The sequence below is a fragment of the Silene latifolia genome, chromosome Y (genome assembly GCF_048544455.1).
Source record: "Silene latifolia isolate original U9 population chromosome Y, ASM4854445v1, whole genome shotgun sequence".
NCBI classification, from domain to species: Eukaryota; Viridiplantae; Streptophyta; class Magnoliopsida; order Caryophyllales; family Caryophyllaceae; genus Silene; species Silene latifolia.
Window position 1 is genome coordinate 348,374,755 of NC_133538.1, and position 12,699 is coordinate 348,387,453.

Here is a 12,699-nt window from a genome sequence, read left to right on the forward strand (position 1 = left end):
TTACCATACAACGTTGAAATGTACCCGGAGCATTACACAAACCGAAGGGCATCCTTCGGTATGCATATGTTCCGAAAGGGCATGTTAATGTTGTTTTGGATTGATCCTCCGGGTGTATGGGGATTTGAAAGTACCCGGAGTACCCGTCCAAAAAACAATAGAATTCTTTTCCCCCTAGCCTCTCTAGCATTTGATCTAGAAAGGGTAAGGGGAAATGATCTTTAAATGTCACCTCATTTAGGCGGCGATAATCGATGCAAACTCTCCACCCGGTTTGAATCCGAGTGGGAATTAAAGATCCCTCTTTGCCTTCGATTACCGTCACCCCACCTTTTTTGGTACACATTGAGTGGGACTTACCCATTGAGAATCTCTAATGGGATAGATGATTCCCATTTGGAGTAGTTTGATTATCTCTTCTCTCACGACTTCCATCATTGGCGGGTTCAATCTCCTTTTGGGTTGTCTAACCGGTTTTGCTTCTCCCTCCAACCGGATCTTGTGCATGCATACACTTGGGCTTATCCCTTTTAGATCCGCAATGCTCCACCCAAAAGCTCCTTTTTATCTTTGCAATACATCCACCAATCTCTTCTCTTGGTCACCCTCAAGTTGGTTTGAGATTATGAGGGGTAAGGTGTTGTTTTCCCCAAGAAAAATGTACTTCAAGTGGTCGGGAAGTGGTTTTAGATTGGGTGTGGGTGGTTTTATAATGGAGGGGAGTGGTCTTTCAAGGGAAGCCTCTAGGGTAAGGAATTTGGCTTGGTATTCATAAGGAGAAGAAGAAAAACAAGGTTTCTTGGAGCTGGAAATTACGTAGGCTGCACCCTGGAATTGCGCAGGCTGCGCCATTGCTCGGCAATTTGTCCTCAATTTCTTCTATTTCTTCTTCCTCCATAGCTTCCTCTAATGGTTCTTCCTTCTCCAATGCTTCTATACTTTCCTGCACATCATGAGACAACAAAAACCGCAAACCTTCCTTCTCGACATTGTTAGTAAGGGCCACTTCAAGTGGGTCCCTATGACGCAATTGGTAAACTTGATTTGCCAATGGTTCAATCACATCAAGAAAGTAACAAAAGCTTTAATCATCGGTGGTTTTCATTGTCTCATATACATTGTACCTCACGATTTTTCCTTCAAATTCCATGGTCAAATTTCCATCATACATGTCAAGCTTTGTTTTATAGGTTCTCATGAAAGGCCTCCCTAGAAAAAGGGTTGTAGCCTTGGAGTCTGGTTCCATGTCTAAAACATAAAAATCGGCCGAAAACATGAACTTGTCAACCTCTACTAGCACATCTTCTACAAGGCCTTTGAGGTGAATCGTAGAACGGTTCGCTAATTGGATTACAATATTGGTCTTAGACAATGGAGGCAATTTTAAGGTCTCATAAACAGAGTAAGGCATAACATTGATAGAAGACCCCGAGTCTAGCATAGCACTAGCAAAAGCTTTGCCTCCAATTGAGCACGATATAGTTAGCATGCCCGAATCATCACACTTTTTGGGAAGATTTCGTTTGAAAATTGCCGAGACATGCCTACTAACCGTGACCCTTTCAATTCCTTTCCTTGGCTTCCGTTTAGGGGTGTAAAGTTCCTTGAGAAACTTTGCATACCTAGGGACGGATTTAATGATAGTAAAAAGAGGGATGTTGACCTCACATTTCCTAAAAGTTTCATAAAGATCGGAGTCTTTATCAAACTTCTTGGGATTTGTGAGGGCACTAGGGAATGGTACCTCTGGTTCAACATACTCTCTTTCGATCTCCTCAATTTGATCTTTGGTGTTAGTGCTTTATTTCTTTCCTTTGTCCTTGCTTAAAGGAGTCACCTCTTCTTCCCCATTAGCCTTTGAGGGTGTCCCTTTTCTCTTGTTCAATCACAAGCTCTTCTTCAATTTGTTCTTCAATGTTATTGACCCTCTCACGTGACTTAGCCTTTCTCTTCTTCTTGGGAGGAGATTCTAAAGTTCTCCCCTTCCTCAATGTCATTGCACTAACATTTTCCTTTGGAGGTAATGTTGCAGATGGGATGGAGTTGGAGTTCCTTTGATTGTTCTTGGCCATTTCTTGTGCAAGTTGAACAAGTTGAATCTCAAGGTTTCTCACCCTTGCATCGCTTGAGACTTTATCCGCATCCATCTTGTCAAACCTCTTGATTGTCTCGGTTTTCCCTTTCATAAGAATCTTGAACATATCCTTGGAAGATAATTCCTCATCTCCTTGAGAGGAGGAGCTTCCCCCTTGAAAATTTTTGTGGTTACCTTGGTTACCAAATTGGAAGGATCTTCCTTTTGCTTGTTGAAGATTGTTGTTTCTTTGATAATTTGTGCTTTGACCTTGTGAGTTGGAGTTCTTCAAGTGATTGAATTGGCCATTTTGAAAGCTTCTTGAGGTATCCCCTCCCCAAGAAAGTTTGGGGTTGTCCCTTGACCCAATGTTGTAAGTATTGCCGCTCGGATCATACTTGTAACACCCTCCCCCATTAGGGTTCCTAGAGTTATATTGACCATGCATCATGGCACTCACATTCTCCTTGCTTATTCCTTGTTCTTCCATGATGGGACAAGTTTCCATTGGGTGTGGATCTTGACAACAGTTGCACTCCAAGTTAGACCCTTGTGCTCCTCCTTGATTGTTTCCCACTAGTTGAGATACCATTCTTGTGAGCTCATCCACGGTTTTCTCAAGCTTGTTGTTGGAAGAGGAAGGTGTCTCAATGGAGTTAATAGTCTTAGATCCCCGGGTTCTTCCATAATTCCTTGTGCTAGAGGCCAACCTTTCTATGATATCATTTGCCTCCGCCACGGAGTAGTTGTCAACCCCACCACCCATAACAGAATTTACCATGATTTGATATTGTTGGGTAAGACCATCACAAAAGTTGACCAAAAAAGGTCATCACCACTAAGACCATGGTAGGGACATTGAGCAACCAATTTCTTGAATCTCTCCCAATACTCATACAAGCTCTCACTTGGATCTTGCTCCGGAGAAGTGATGGCTTTCTTTGCATGGTTATGTCTCGAGTCGGGGTAGTACTTCTCAAGAAAAGCCGCTTTCATGTCCTTCCAAGTACGGATTGTACCCGGTTGAAGGTAAAACAACCAATCTTTTGCCGCATCTTGTAGTGAAAATGGGAAGGCTCTCAACTTAAATTGATCCTCCGTGACACCATTGGGAATGGCCCCTTCACACATCATATGAAATTCGGAAAGATGGCGATTTGGGTCATCTCCCGCATGTCCATGGAACTTTGGAAGGTTGTGGATGAAGTAGCCTTTTAATTCAAAATTTGTATTAGCCCCCATGGGTGGGTAGGCTATGCAAAGAGGTTGAGTGTCATAATTCCTTGCCCGGAGCTCCCTAATAGTTCTAGTATCATTCTCCATTGGAGAGTATTCTACTTCAATGGGGTCTACCGAAAGTTGTTCGAAGCCTTCTTCTTCAACTTGTCCTCCCCTTGGAGGTCGTTGATACCAAGGGTTGGTGAATAACCAAGAATATGCTCCAAATGCGTCTTCTTCAATGGGAGTGAACTCACCACCTTGTTGGGAACTAGGCATAAACCTTTACACTAAATAAAATGGATTATAACTAACACTTACTTCTAACAACAAAAAGAAGATAAAAACAACTAAACATGTATTTCACAACTCAAGCTTTTTGTAACACCCCGGTTTATGAAGGAGCCTTAGGCAAGACATTCCCTAATAAACCGGACTGTTACCAACTCGGTTTCCCGAGGTAGTGAATAACAAATTAAACTCCAAGGCAAATTATATGAATACTTTAACTTAATTATAACAAAACTTCTTTTACATCAAATTACAAGAATTAACATGAATAAAAGTGAAAGTCTTCTAAATAGTGATCTAGCTACTAAGTCTTCCGATCCAGTGCCTCACGCCCATCCAGCTCCCGTCCTATCTCTTAAACTGTCAAGTCGCCGCTCGCCAATAATTGGGTCGTCACGGGTGTTCACGAATACACGGGGTCAACCACGAGGTTGAGTAGGGAAAACAATGAAACAACAAAATATGATATGTATGATGCATGCTCCTCCGTCACCTCCATCTCCATCTCAACTCACATCTCATAACTCATAACCGGAACGCTTGACCATACCGATCCCGGTAGACTATATATATCGACCGTAGTCGATCGCACTTGTTGAGGACACCAGGGCAAGTCTGCAGAACCCGCCTGGGCCTTATCACAACATCACCATCACCACACCACGTCACCACAACATCCTCCATCTCCAATGCATATGAATGCTCAAATAAAGTAAACAATGCAATACAATATGTATACCAATGAATGAAATCATGTCGGGTACCAAATGTTGTGATAACACACTCAACACGAACCATTCAATCGACCATATTATAGCGTAATCAACAACCACGAATCAAGTCACGTTCACAACTTGGTCATATGAAACACAAACAAGTCAACACAATTCAATAACACGATAAGAAGTCAAGTGTATTTCCCTACCTCCAAGTGCCAGCAAATCCAAGCTCACACAAGCAATCAATTATGAACCTTCACATATCCATCACCTACATAACATAATTATATATAATTACCACCTACTCAATCAAATAATCATGCACATAACCTAGACTCATCATAACTTAGTAGGAATATCAACTTAAAGAACAAACACGATTTTTCCTGATTTTCCAGCACATGACAGACTCGGAATAAAATACATAACTAATTCCAGAAAAATCAAATTGATACAAGGCCAATTGAATTGGAACCCCATGAGTCTTAGCTACAAATTATATCTAACGTGTTTTTCCCAAATTCCATACTTATCAAGGGTTTCCAGACTGATTTCCAAAAACTGACAGAAACCGTCGCATAAAAAGTATTGATTCATAAAACGAGTTTAAAACATTATTTTTCAGTAATTCCAAATCCTATTATCATCTAGACTATACAAAGATTATGTATGAAGAAGCCTCATAACTGAATCGACATAAAAATTAAGGTTTCAAATCATTTTCCACAACCAAATCAGATTCGCGGACTTTTCAGCGACATGTTAATAAATAAATCACCTAGGACAAACCACAAAGAATTTGACTATGATATTTTATATGCATAAACTAGACATCAAATAAATAGGACTCTATTTTCAAACTTTTCGAAAAAAACGACTTTAAAATAGTATAAACAATGGAATGAAATCGACTTACAAACAGGGAATCGAATTAGGTTGGAATCGATGAGCAATCTTCAATCAAATGCAAGGATCGTGTGTGTGTGTGTTGGTGTGCGTCGAAAAGAGGGAGGCGGGTGAGATGAGGGTTGTGTAGTGTTAGGGTAAAAATTAGGTTAAGAATTAGGTAAAAACATGATGTTGGGTGTTGGGTTAAACATGTTATTGGGTAAACTCCAATGGGTCGAGGGTAAATGGGTTAGCTCACATCTAGTTTTCCATGTAAACCCGTCTCAATTAACTTACGAAACAACTCGATCTTACGATACAACGCGAGTCAAGTAAAATAACTTAACGTAATTATCGTCTAAACAATTACCCGACTTAAATAGTAAAATAAAATACGGAGTATTACAGTCTTCCCCCCTTAAAATGAACTTCGTCCCGAAGTTCGCTCATCTATCAAACCTCCAAGCATCACCGTGGGTACCAAAACAGATTTTCTAGTATAAGAACTCAAGAACTAACTTAGGCCCATAAAACAAAATGTTACATTCTACCCTCCTAAAAAGAAAGTTACGTCCCGGAACTTACTTCATGCAAACATATCACCACGAATCATTCCATCATCCTACTACCGTTGTTCACCTCGACCTATTAGAGCACCATACCAGTAGTTTAACTACACGCTTCTCTTACACATCAAGCAACTAACAGAAGTAAGAACACAACATAGAGAACTCATTTGCATGGGTACACCCAACGAAACATCAACTTAATCAAACCACAATCTATAAACAAGTGCAACATAACATTAAGATTTTACAATCCTACCCAACTAAAAACATGGTTACGTCCTCGTAACCTCTTTTCAACTTTCATATACGTATGCAACAAAATCACTTTCAACAACATGTATCGAGAAAAGAACACATGATAAGAGATCTGCGCCTTAACATTAAAGTCGAAAACAAGGTTTTATTATGGAATTAAGTGATTGTCAACAAGTACACTTATTACTTAGCTCATGCTTAACTTAAAAACACAACATCAAACTAAAAGAACAATAAGAAAGGAGCTAAAGGTTTACACGGTTTCATAACAGATCGATCATGGTGTTACTAGCTCTAACCTAACAGTCCTAGGTCGTGCTTACTCTGATTCTGGTGACTTCTATGTCATTCCCTTCCTGGTTCACCTCTTCCCCAAAGTCTGGTTTGGATGGTTCGATCGTACTTTCGGCATCGGTACACTAGCATAAAATTCGTATCTCGGGTACTTTGATATAAAGTCAAAGGTATGCTCGGGCGGGTAATTGGCCCCCCGCAGTAATGGTGGGGTCACGGCATAACCTCATGCAATGGGTGGACAACTCTCTCATATAGAAGTGTTTGTTGTCCCTTAGTATGCCAGTCGGGGATAGTATCAATAAGGGTATACGCTCTTAAGCGAGTATTAGTTAAGTACTCGGGGTGCCCATTATGGCCATACTTGTCCATGGCAACACGAAGTTTCTCACAATGCTCATTGAAGTCGGTATCAAGTGACATATGTGAGTCTCGCGGGTGTACATTGTAGGGATCCATCCTACGAGTTGAAAGCTAAACAAATTAGGACACAAGGGTGATACCGTAGAAGGTGTTAAGATACAGGATTCATTCACGTGGTTTAAGTGTGCGAAAGTTATATAACAAGTTTTCAGAGTAGCTATTGTAGTACCTGGGGTTTTGGTCAACTCAAGATTATCACAGTTCGCATTATCTACTAGAGAACAACAACCTTAGAAAGATCAACCATAAGGATATACATATACAAAGCATACAATTTTAACATTGACCCCACCAAATTCCTCTCTCAAGTCAAAACTATTACTAATTCCGAACAATTGATCCATATGCGCATTCATTCCGCCCTACCACTAACAATCACCAGGAGTATTAAAACATGCTGCACATACGCACTACTTAAACACTTTGAAACCACAGAAAACATAACATGTAATCAAAACCATTTGACTCATCAGCTATGCAACACGAATTAGTCAGTTTGCATGATGTAAATTCTGAAAACATATTTCCCAATAAAAGTAACAACATATGATCCATGATAACAACAACATTACTTCCATATCACACATGTGTTTAACATTTTAGCAACCTTATCGTTCAATTGTGTCCAAAGAACGTAGTATAACTCATTTTCAAAGCAAAACAAAAGATATCGCATAATTAGCTTAAACATACACATTTGCCTTCATATACTTTGTAGGACATTATCTATGATAAAAGATTAGCAACTTGAACAACTTCTCTGATTTGCACAATTTGAATAATTAGGCAACTCGTAGGCTCAACTAATTGTATCTATAACGACTATCATTTAAACCAACGCATATCATGTGAATCATAAAAGGGTTATCCCATCATAATTGGCCAACATAGCTGACGTAAGAAAATTTCCGTCAAAATAATCACCTTAGCATTTCGTGACAATACAACTATGAACATATCCAATAAGGAACAACGACACTATTTTATTATCATATCATAAGTTTAGGTTCAATTTGAATAAATTAATGCAATGAAAGTAATAAGTATAACTATAGGCACACAGACTCACATAAAAGACATTAGAACCGGATGACATCGTACATGTGAACATTTAGACATACTCATTACTACCATCCATGTGTAAACATTTAAACATAATTATTATAAATATTCACGCGAGTATATTAGAACAGTCAAGTTAACATTTAACGCCACCAACTTTACCAAGATATGACAATATAGTTTTATATTTATATATATCCGACCACTATACAAGTATGATGAACACACCAGAGATATTACAACATGCCAAACATATATAAAATATGCAACAACTGGACTCGTATAAAATATTTCACCCTCGATTAAGGATCAGATTAAGCTATTCAATTTCACTCATACTATCATGCCAACAATGTTATAAACTAAACTTTAATTTTTTTTATCACTTGTTAAGATACATAACCAATGAATATGTGTGCTACTATTATCGTATAAGGACACTATAATTTCACATTAATAAGGCTCATGAAATAATCGAACAAGCGTATGAAAACTCAACATAGAATTCACATTTTAAAAGTTATGATTCACGTGGTAACTTCCAAAAATCACGAATAAATAACCGTTCAACGAAAACTTGAGTTATATTACATTTTTATAACATACAGAGAGTTAATAATTCGTGAGAAAAAGAATGAGGTCCAAAGCTCAAGAATTCAATTTTTAAAGGATTTTACAACTCAGTTGGTCCAAACAAGTATGTGACAGCAATTGGTCCGAAACTTGGGTCAGTTTGCAAAACTTACCATTTAATATAGAGATATCAAGAATTTTCGTGGCTTATCAATTTGAAAACATATGCGAATCTTCTGATCGATGGAGTTGGAATTATGCAAAAATTATTAATACAATTTAAATGAGGATTTTTACAAAATCGTTGGTCAAAACATCACTGCACAGGAACTTCCTGACCACAGCCCACTAAAATATTTATTACTCCTAATCCGTATATCCTATAAGCATGAAACCAACGCCAAATGAACACTAACTCACGAGGCTATCTCTCAGAAAATTTTCATCCATAGGCGACAAACAGAAAACGAATGGTAGTAAGATCAATTAGAGAGTAAAATCAAACAAAACGTGTTTCAGCACTAGGTCATTCATTTACTAGGTCATTCATTTACTATGTTCCAAGCTCTTACAACCACACTATCGATACTAACCCATCCTAACTTAAATCTCACACTTTGTACTTACGTAAACATCTATCCCATAGCATCCCTAAGCATCTCGATATACTCCTTACATCTAAATCACGATTGCTATGACTAGAAACATGCAATTCAATAGTGTTTCTCATTACTATCACAATACTATACTAGCATGGCTTCGGGATCACATAACCGCATATCACGAGACATAATAGCACTATCAACACGTCATTCGACATCCATCCAGATAAATATCATCAATTCGCAATTATTTTCACGCTCACGATTACCACAATCCAACAATTATCAACCTGAACACGAAAATTTTAATTCTCATCTCCACAACATCACATGATCACGCCATCATTCATACAAAATACTTACCGTAACGTTGTCCTGCAGCATGGTTAGAATATATGGGTCTCAAGGTGTACATCCACTCGATTATATCCAAGGTTTTCCTTCTAACTACCCCATTCACTCAATTTCTCTCGGGTTACCTGGTTCAAAACTGAGAGGGCAAAAGAGCACGTATTAAGGGCGCCTTCTTAACCGCACTTGTGAGCTCCTAGCGATTTATTCCCAGGGGTTCATTTTATTTAGACACATCCTACGTTCATTAGGTTCATTGGTTTAGGCATGAGGATCGTTCGCTCTGATACCACTTTGTAACACCCCGGTTTATGAAGGAGCCTTAGGCAAGACATTCCCTAATAAACCGGACTGTTACCAACTCGGTTTCCCGAGGTAGTGAATAACAAATTAAACTCCAAGGCAAATTATATGAATACTTTAACTTAATTATAACAAAACTTCTTTTACATCAAATTACAAGAATTAACATGAATAAAAGTGAAAGTCTTCTAAATAGTGATCTAGCTACTAAGTCTTCCGATCCAGTGCCTCACGCCCATCCAGCTCCCGTCCTATCTCTTAAACTGTCAAGTCGCTCGCCAATAATTGGGTCGTCACGGGTGTTCACGAATACACAGGGTCAACCACGAGGTTGAGTAGGGAAAACAATGAAACAACAAAATATGATATGTATGATGCATGCTCCTCCGTCACCTCCATCTCCATCTCAACTCACATCTCATAACTCATAACCCGGAACGCCTTGACCATACCGATCCCGGTAGACTATATATATCGACCGTAGTCGATCGCCACTCGCTTGTTGAGGACACCAGGGCAAGTCTGCAGAACCCGCCTGGGCCTTATCACAACATCACCATCACCACACCACGTCACCACAACATCCTCCATCTCCAATGCATATGAATGCTCGTGATAAACAATGCAATACAATATGTATACCAATGAATGAAATCATGTCGGGTACCAAATGTTGTGATAACACACTCAACACGAACCATTCAGTCGACCATATTATAGCGTAATCAACAACCACGAATCAAGTCACGTTCACAACTTGGTCATATGAAACACAAACAAGTCAACACAATTCAATAACACGATAAGAAGTCAAGTGTATTTCCCTACCTCCAAGTGCCGACAAATCCAAGCTCACACAAGCAATCAATTATGAACCTTCACATATCCATCACCTACATAACATAATTATATATAATTACCACCTACTCAATCAAATAATCATGCACATAACCTAGACTCATCATAACTTAGTAGGAATATCAACTTAAAGAACAAACACGATTTTTCCTGATTTTCCAGCACATGACAGACTCGGAATAAAATACATAACTAATTCCAGAAAAATCAAATTGATACAAGGCCAATTGAATTGGAACCCCATGAGTCTTAGCTACAAATTATATCTAACGTGTTTTTCCCAAATTCCATACTTATCAAGGGTTTCCAGACTGATTTCCAAAAACTGACAGAAACCGTCGCATAAAAAGTATTGATTCATAAAACGAGTTTAAAACATTATTTTTCAGAAATTCCAAATCCTATTATCATCTAGACTATACAAAGATTATGTATGAAGAAGCCTCATAACTGAATCGACATAAAAATTAAGGTTTCAAATCATTTTCCACAACCAAATCAGATTCGCGGACTTTTCAGCGACATGTTAATAAATAAATCACCTAGGACAAACCACAAAGAATTTGACTATGATATTTTATATGCATAAACTAGACATCAAATAAATAGGACTCTCTTTTCAAACTTTTCGAAAAAAACGACTTTAAAATAGTATAAACAATGGAATGAAATCGACTTACAAACAGGGAATCGAATTAGGTTGGAATCGATGAGCAATCTTCAATCAAATGCAAGGATCGTGTGTGTGTGTGTTGGTGTGCGTCGAAAAGAGGGAGGCGGGTGAGATGAGGGTTGTGTAGTGTTAGGGTAAAAATTAGGTTAAGAATTAGGTAAAAACATGATGTTGGGTGTTGGGTTAAACATGTTATTGGGTAAACTCCAATGGGTCGAGGGTAAATGGGTTAGCTCACATCTAGAATTCCATGTAAACCCGTCTCAATTAACTTACGAAACAACTCGATCTTACGATACAACGCGAGTCAAGTAAAATAACTTAACGTAATTATCGTCTAAACAATTACCCGACTTAAATAGTAAAATAAAATACGGAGTATTACACTTTTAGCTATGTTGCCCTTCCCCGGCAACGGCGCCAAAATTTGACTAGCTAAATACTAGGTGTCGTAAAAACTAGAATTAACTATCAAATTAACAATTTATAAAACCAAACTTGACTCTACACTATGCAATTAAGAATAGTAGTAAAGGTAAGTAAGAGTCGAACCCAAGAGAAGGGATTAAGACTAAAGCTTGAATTGTAAACTATGTGGCAACTAATTAGGCTTCTATTTACTAATTAAGACTCTAACCACAACGGAGACTTACTAACTAAGTTTATTAACAAACAATGGTTATGAACAATGGTAAACAAGTGGTGACATAAATGGAGAAAGGCATTTGATTGGAAACAAGCATAACAAAACTAAAGATGTAAACTTTCCTAAGAATCAAACCAACAAACACTTGATATGCAAACAACAATAATATGAGAGGAAACTTGGTATAATCCTACAAGTTCCACCCTTTCTCAAAGTATGACTCTTTTCTCTCTAAATTCATTTATCCAACAACAAACCTCAAGCAAATGATTACCACTATCTAAGCCAACAATGATAATCCTACTTAAACTACAAATTCTAACATTAAACCATGTATGAATTGTAGATAAGAGCATGAAGAGCAAAACCAAGAGGAAAGTAAATGGAATATCACAAGAGTATGTCTAAGCCAATAAATCCAATGACATATTCAATTTCTACTCACAAATGTTGATACTTTTAACCAAGATAACAACAATATGAGTTGCTTCAACCAAACATCATAAAAGTAAGAAACTTTCCAACATTCAAGCAATAGATGAGTGTTATAGAGGCAAGAGTGATCATTTCTCACAACAAAACATTCATCATGACATTCAAACACAGAAATTGAAATAAATGAAAGAGTAGAGATTAAAGAGTCAATACAATGATAAAGATGAAAGCTTGAAATGGATTACACCAAGTAGTTGAAGATTAGCCTTCCATAGTCTTCATCAAACCCAAATAACAAAGAAAGATTACAACTTGTATGAAAAAGTCTTCTTAATTGTTACAAGATTCAAACCCTAAATTATGAGATTAGATGAGATGATATGATGTTCTAAGATGTACTTGAAGTCTTCAAATCTTGGTTATATATATGGCTTCACGGAAACCTAAAAAGATCCTCACTTAAGA